We start from the raw sequence: 8651 nt of genomic DNA on the forward strand, positions 1-8651 counted from the left end.
AACCATGTTCGGATTCCATCCTGCCCCTTATTCAGAGCAACTGCTGTGATTATCTATGCATCAGTCTCTCCCTCTTTCTTTGTGTTTTTTTGTGTGTGTGTGTGTGTGTGTGTGTGTGTGTGTGTGTGTGTGTGAAAGAGAGTACGTGCATGGACGTGCAGAAACATTTTAGTTCAAATCACCTCCTGAACCATGTGTGAGTGACCTCTAACCCCGATTACTCTCTCGTTGACAACCTATTGAGCTCGACTTGACATGCAGGCAGGCAAACAGAAAAAAGACAGACAGACAGACAGACAGACAGACAGACAGACATATAGACATATAGATAGATAGATAGATAGATAGATAGATAGATAGATAGATAGACAGACAGACAGACAGACAGACAGACAGACAGACAGACAGGCAGAAAGACAGGCAGAAAGACAGGCAGAGAGACCAAACGACAGACAGATAGGCAGGCAGACAAACAGGAAAAACAAGCAGAGGGACAAAAAGACAGATAAAACAGACAGACAGGCAGAAAACCAGACAGGCAGAGACAGACAGACAGATGGGCAGCCAGACAGACAAACAGAAAGGGTGAAAGTGAGTAAGAGAGCAGGAGAAAGATTATGAAAGAGAGAAACAAAGAGCGAAACAGAGACAGAGAGAGATCTTTTGTCACTCACACACAAAATGGACAAACAATCTAAGAGGTGTGGTTTTTAGGGGTTGGGGGCGGGGTTTTAGTTTGTGTATCTTTTGAAAAAGAGTAATCTCAAGGCAACATCTATCTGAGGGAACAGGCATGTGTGCTATCTACTGTTTATCTAACACTTTCCCATATGCTGCAGTTGTGTACAAAACATCAATTCCCAGTTTCCTCTTTAGACAAAAGGATTCATTCATTTTTATCTTTGAACAAATTGGAAAATGAGGGTTAGGGTTACAACCCTAGGGTCAGAAATGAGATTAGAATAAAGATGTTGACCGCCTTGCTTAATTATAGTTGAAGGATTGAATGTGCATGCTGACGTTTACTTTCACGTTGCAAAGATAAACATTGACAATTGAATTCTTCGTTTTGTTTTTGTTTTCTAGCTAAGTTGTAGAAGACACCAATAGTACTAAATAGTACTAGCAGTAATAGCTGTAATAGTAGTAGTATAATAAAATATAATAAAAATAACTATAATAATAGTAGTAGTAAAAGTAGAAATGGTAGGCATAATAGTAGTAGAAGGAGAAAAGCAGTTGTAGTAGACAGCATAGTATAGTAAAGAACACCAAACCTGCCTCAGCTAATACAGTGGGAACACTGTTTACAGTTAATGTTTCCCCAAAACTGTTATTTTTTACCCTTTTCCCAACATGCATGTGTAATTATTATCTCTTAAATCATAAAGAAAAAAAATGACCTAAGACGGTCTCCAGTGTTCTCCGTTGCACATAATTTTCCCTCACGATCTTGTAACACAAACATGCCATGTCCTTGTGGTTTTGTGCTTATTGTGTATAGGTTCAAAGCCGTGTGATGTGTCATTGGCTGGTGTGTGTGTCTGAACATGTCCACGAGGAACTATGTGGCTGAGAAGCGCTTGCCAAAGGACGAATGTGTCACATAAAGAGTTGACACCATACGAGAGGATTTTACTTAAGCGCTAACAACAGAGCACCTGATGTTGACTCAATCGGTGTGTTGAAGATGACATAGCCAAGAATAAGTTTGTGGGAGAAGGGTGGTGCTTTTGTGTTTGGGATGAGCTACAGGTGGAATAACTGGCTATGCGCATTAGAGCCCTAATTTCCTGAGGTATTACAGTGAGGTTTTCCTGGAACATTGATTAGCAAGCTGGAACACTGCCAAGCTAATGGTTAAGCTGGTAGTGTGTCCTTACCCTGTAATTGCAGGCAAGAGTAAGCCTCGAATTTCTAAGGGACATGCTATGTATCAAGCAGTTAAAAGACTTTCTCAACTTCTCTCTTGCTATGCCAACAATAAGTCTTCATCCAGGCTCTAATGACAGCAAAGGATCACTAACACTGACAATTTGAGCACTGACTTTATCCATTGCCCTCAACAAAGCATCTGACTGAAGCCATCTGTCTGCCCAAGGACCACATGAACAAAGGAACAGGTTTGAGCCCTAAACCATGAAACCATGCTGTGCCAATTTTGCCTCTAGAATTCTGCCTGCCTCTATTTTGCAGCTCAGAAAGCTGCCATAGTTTGTTCTGCACACTGACATCCTTTATGTATGGGCAGGTGATTGGTCAACAAGTACTACTAGGGTTAATCAAACCGGGGCACAAGCTGCTCTGTTGGGACTGCAGAGAGCCCACTTCCAGGCAAATTGCATTTGAATAGGACTAGGTCATGTTTGCTGGATCGGTGACATATCAAATTGAAGGTGAAACAATGAGTACTTATGAGTACCCAAGGGCTAGGACCGTGGTGCATGTGTTGTCAGTCATATTAGTAGGGCAACCATTTATCCTACATGCAGCTTTAAAGGGTGGTGTACCTGTGGCATTCCTGTTAGGCACACTAAAAAGCCTTTTATGTGTACCATGTTAGTTCCCCCATAAAGAAGGGGGGGCCTCCTCCGTGTCCAGTCCCATTACAGAAAGTTAGGCTTCTGTGCTTGTTCTATCAGTCCCATAGTAGAAGTGAGGCTTCTGTGCTTCTCCCTTCAGTCCCATTACAGAAAGTGAGGTTTCTGTGCTTGTCCCATTAGTCCCTGAACAAAAAGTGAGGCTTCTATGCTTGCCCAATCAGTCCCAGTACAAGAAGTGAGGCTTTTATGATTTTCCCATCAGTCCCAGTACATGATGTAGGGCGTCTGTGTCTTTGTGCTTGCCACAGCAGTTCCAGGACAGGAAGTGCGGCTTCTACGCTTGTCCTATCAGTCCCAGTACAGGTGGTAGAGCTTCAATGCAAATTGAACCCAGATTCCACCCCACACTATATCAAAATGAGCTCATCCACAAAACGGCTTAAATTTCACAAAAGTAGTTTTGTAGTTTGATGCAGAATTTCAGTTGGATCAATCTTAATCATAGTCTTAATTTCATCAGTCTGGAAGAGGCAGCAAGCCATCAAGGACCATCTTTAACCAAAAGGTGCCCGGGACCATGATTATCATTTAAGCAATACCCTAACCTGACCTGCTGGGGGGGGGCTGGCACCAGCAAAGGTGTAAATACCGGTGACTACCACCTTCTGACGTCCGGCTTGATTGCGGTATCACCCAGCCATGTGTTCCTTTACTCAATTCCTACACTTAATTTACATGTAAAGGCTAAATCCTATTTACACTTCAAAGGGAAGAACTATATAAAATATCTTGGCATAGTTTCTTCTACGTTCTTTCTGACTCCGATGAACCCAAAATACTTCATGTATATTGTCACTGCTACACTGTTTTAAACTACTTCTTCATTTCGATCGTCACTGTCCTCATTTTTTCTTAGTCTCATGAAACATGGTGTGGCTTAATTCTCTGCCAGATGCGTAAATATAAAGATCTCAATTCTCCTAAACCTGTAAGTTATGCTAAATTCGTCAAACACACTAATACAGGCTTCACTGCTCTACCTGCCCTCATAGCTTCTATCGACTATCAAAGCACGAGCCTTTAAACCACATTCACTGTTTGAAAGACCCACTAATGAAAGAAAGCCAGGAAGTCAGGCACAGGTGAGACAAGAAAAGACACATCCGGAAGAAAGTGTGTGAAAATGTATAATTACAAGCCAGTTCTGAATGTCACAGTGCGGAAACTGCTGATCAAATGTCTCTTCTATTCACCTCCTTCGGTCTTTTGTCCTTGGGTACAAACTTAAGTTACACGCACCACCTCTAATACACAAAGCTTTGTGAGGTACTTGAATTTGTGTAACTTCACCAAGAACAAACCTGACCTCAGGGACCAAATCTTTCCTTTTTTTAAAAAATACTTTTATGCCCCATACAAATGATAAATTCAGACACACAGATTCAACATTAACTTTAGCTCCTAAAAGTTATGGTTGCTTTCTGACACAAAGGAAAGTCCTGTTGTCAATTAGGTCCAATTTCAGGAAGCATTATGTCGTAAGTACAAGAGAGAGAATAAAAACCTTTTGGAATGTCAGGACGTAATTAGAGCATCCTCACGTAATGTCGTACTTATGACACGCAGAATTGTAAAACTCGATGCCGCTTTTCCACCTGTAGCATTAACTGCTAGCTGTCATAGCTGCAGCGTTGGCACAGAAACGATTCATTTCAGAGTCATGAGAAAAAAACAGCGATGAGAGGTCGTCTTATAATCACCGTAATTTCCACAGGTTAATGTAGTGTTATCTGATTATACTAGCTGTTCAGGCACTCTACAGTAATAATGTTATTAAGCCTAAAAGACATTTCAGATGTTTGTGTGTGCTCATCACAATGCCTCCAATTTTCAGATAAATACAGACACACAGGTCTTTTTCTAAGTTTTTGGGCACCTGAGCATAAGGTTGGTAGGTGCTTTTCTGCCATTCCACATTAAGTACCCGTTTGTTATTAGAGTAATCTCTGTTCTTCCAGGAAGATGTTCGACTAGATTTTGTGGAGATTTCTGCTCATTCAGCCACAAGTAAAATCAAGTACTGATGTTAGTGAGGTGAGAAGGCCTGGGGTGCAGTCAGCATAAGAAATCATCCCATTGGCGTTCCATAGGGTGGGTTTTTGATATCTGAATATATTCCACTCCAACCCATGTAACGCATTTCTTCTTTGCGCCTGCTTCGTGCACAAGGGCCTCGTCGTCCTGGAACAGGTTTAAGTCTCCTAGTTCAAGTGAAGTAAAAATTCATGCTGGAGCATCCAAAGACGTCCTACTTTTGGTAGTAGAGTATAATTAGTATATAAAATTCTTATTTAAAATCAACAAAAAAAACGAAAAAAATAATAATAATAATAATAAGATTTGATAAAAGATCCTCACTTTCTTCATTTGTGTCAGTGTCTTTAAATCTCTTCTGTGTGTGTGTGTGTGTGTGTGTGTGTGTGTGTGTGTGTGTGTGTGTGTAATGTACAAGATGAACAGGTGCAGCCTAAACAACTTCTCGCTACAGGAAAACACTCATCAATTTGGGAAAGGAACCGTGCTGACACACACACACACACACACACACACACACACACACAATCATACATTTTTTATAGCCCTCCTCAGTTGGAGTGAAAAGGTTTTTGATGATCCTCGCCCTAATCACTCGTTCTTTTTCTCATTCACTACTTCTTTTTCCCTTTCTGCTGATTTCTCTCCTTTTTTCCACCTTCCTTTCCCTCTATCATAATATAATTTCTAAGCATCCTCCTTTCTTTCTTTTTTATGAAAAGTCATATGAAAGGAAGATGAATCCTTGGATCCTTAGATGAATGGATCTCTCTCTCTCTCTCTCTCTCTCTCTCTCTCTCTCTTTTCCCCAACTCTTTATCTTTTTTCTCTCTCTATTCAATTCATTTTAAATAATAACAGCTTGAATTACATTGTATAAAAACAAACATGCAATGCAACAACCCAGCAATCACAATCCTCCTCTTTTTCTCCCTTTGCCTTTTTTCATTTCCTCCCATTTCCATCTTTCCATCCCCCTATTATTTTTTTCTCTTTTGCTGCTCACCCCATTTTCCTTCTCTCTTGCTTTGTGTAAAAGGACGCTTTTGCCTGTTGGTATCTTTCATAAATGAGCTCAGTGGGTGATCAGTTTCCTCAGTTGGGGGAGGGCTTGTTAGTCTTTGTGTGTGTGTGTGTGTGTGTGTGTGTGTGTGTGTGTGTGTGTGCGCTGTATATGAAAAAGCACACAGTATAGCCATAATTAATTGAGCACAAATGCTGTGGTTTATTTAGTTTGGTGTGTGTTTATGTGTATGTCTATTATCAAAGAACCACGTGCTAATGCTATGTTTGTATTGAACAAATAACACATGCTGAACATTTATTAATTCAAATATGGACAGCAGGCGGAGCATTCATTCGCTTTGTTTGGTTGCTTGTATCGTTTTGTTTTAGGTGTCGAATTGTCTTTTGATACTGCGACATGTTGTTAGTCTTTCTGTGAATAAAATGTACATTTGCTGCTTATTTTTTAAGTGTTAAAAAAGATCCAGTCCAGACGACCAGCACTTGAAAACAGAATACTTAAAACTAAACAGATACTGATACAGAAAATACCAGCAGCATTACACGTCTCAGTGAGGTGTTGAATAATCGCTAACAGCTAGCACGCTAACAGTGCAGTAGCTCCAACTGCCAGGAAAGTGACAGGTTTATATTAACCGTTAGACTGTATTCATTATAGTGTTTCCATAGAATAAACGTAGACCTGAGTGGAAATAAATGCTTATTCTGGATAAATCGTTTCCATTTTTGTTATTTGAATGTTATTTTTTTGAAAGGAGCCTCCAGTGTCAGAGGTTTTCCCGCCACAGGAAAGTCCTCAGGACTGAGGGCTCAAATAACATTAAAAGCTTCATTTTTTTTGATGAGTTGATTTGTAGATATTCTGCTACATCACATATAACTGGAATTAGATAAGTATTTTTTAATGTATACATTGTTTTTTTGTGCAAAAAAAGAGGAAATGAATGCTATCTAGCAAATCAACTCTGGGGTGGTAATAGTAGCTACATTTCATGACTCCAGCCACTGTGATTATTTTCCTTTAACAGCACACCCCCAAAATTGTTTTCTTCTGGCCCGAAACCGTTTCGTCGTTATAATTAACGAGCGTTATGGTCTGGTACGAGTGTACGCGACGACGTGAGTTGATGGTTTTTACTGTTATACATGACTATAATATGTTCAGGTTCACACTAGGTGTGTTTGCAAGCTGTAATTCATCATAATGGAAAAGAGGAAGTGATTCCAGCTTCTAGAACTTTTCATAGAACTGAGAAGGGTTGGTTATTTAGTTTCATAAGCATGAATGAAGTGATCATGTTCAGCTGCTTCGTTCAGTTTCATCTCTATGACTAATAATCAAATGTAAATGCCGGCTAATGTGCTTCATGGCGTCCTTCCAAAAAAACCCGATCTGTACAGTAATACCCCTGTGAGCAGCAGCTCAGTTATTCCAGAGATCCTTGTTGTAAATCCATTTGATTCATGATTGTGTGTGTGTACTGTAATTTCTTTCTGTCATTACCTCAGCCTGAAGCACATTCTGTACACATTTTCCATTGAAAACTCCATTATATAGATAATTTCAGCAACTGGTGTGTGGATATTGCCCTCATTTTTCTTTTCTTTTTTTTTGTGCAAACCAACTGCTTGTTAGACTTTTCCAATGGCTAGCTAGAACCAGAAACATAGAAACTGAGCCAAAACAAATGAGAAATCAGTATGTTTTTCTCAGATGTGGTGGTAAGTCACTAAGAAACGAGTTAGTTGAACTAAAATTAGACCTCGCGGCATGACCCTTATACTCGAGCTGTTGGAAAATGTATAGCACCAGAGTAGGTGGATATTGTTTTTTTTCCTGTCAGATGCCTAAAGGAAATTGGAGGATTTTTTTTTAATTTAGAATACAATGAAAGCTGCATAACAAACCAAGAATTTATGCTTAGGACTTGTGAATGTAAAATGTAAGTGTGAAATGTAATTTTGACTCAAGGACTCAAGGACACCATAGAGTAGAGTGAAGTCATAAAATCAGACAACAAACAAACAGCTATTTAACTGTCAAAATGAATCTGAACAAATGAGTTTGGAGGCAGGATTTAAAAGTGGTCCATCACTTTCTCGTATTAATTGTGAAACAGAATTCCAGAGATAAGGAGCAGCCCAGCTAAATGCCCTAAACCCCATAGTGACTAAACGGACAGAAGGTACAATGAGGGAAACAGAAAAGGAAGATCTGAGAGTGTGCTTTGAGGTGTAGGTATGAAGTTAAGTCAGAGATATATGAGGGAGCAAGATTATTAAGAGCTTTGTGTAAGCCAGTGTAGATAAAGAACAGGGGAGATACGCTTGATGTAGGAGGTTCTAGTAGTTATACGGGCATTACGTTATAACAGCTGTGAATGGAGACTCCTTCCTTTAACAAACATCTCTTTGCTGAAAGTTTTAGCATAGCAATGATCATAAGTTTATTATTTAGTCTTAGCTGATCTTAGCTGATCTGAAAATTTTAGCATAGCAATGATCATAAGTTTATTATTTAGTCTTAGCTGATCTGTGACCTGTGTCCCTGTAAATACACACTATAAGGACAAAATTATAAGGACTTGTGACTTTTCTAGCTATAGTTCATTCTTTCCCAATGGTGCCCTTGGATGTGGTAGCATGAAATTTTGCTCCAAAACTTGTTCCAGCATGACAATACCACTGTGCACAAAGTCAGCTCCATGAAGATCAGGTTTACATGGGTTGAAGTGGAAGACCTCCTGCTATAAAGCTATAGAGATTTGGAATGCTGACTGCACCCCAGGCCTCCTCCCCTCACCTACATCAGCATCTGACTTTACTGACACCCTTGTGGCTGAATGAATCTCCGCAAATCTCCACAAAATCTAGTGGAACATCTTCTCAGAAGAGTGGAGGAAGTTCAAGTAGCGCATACCAGTCTATGGTCTACAAACATTTGTCCATATAGTATACTTCTGATTTGCCTTGTAGCAACACCTAATG

Source organism: Silurus meridionalis, chromosome 14 (assembly GCF_014805685.1).
Source record: "Silurus meridionalis isolate SWU-2019-XX chromosome 14, ASM1480568v1, whole genome shotgun sequence".
Classification (NCBI taxonomy): Eukaryota; Metazoa; Chordata; class Actinopteri; order Siluriformes; family Siluridae; genus Silurus; species Silurus meridionalis.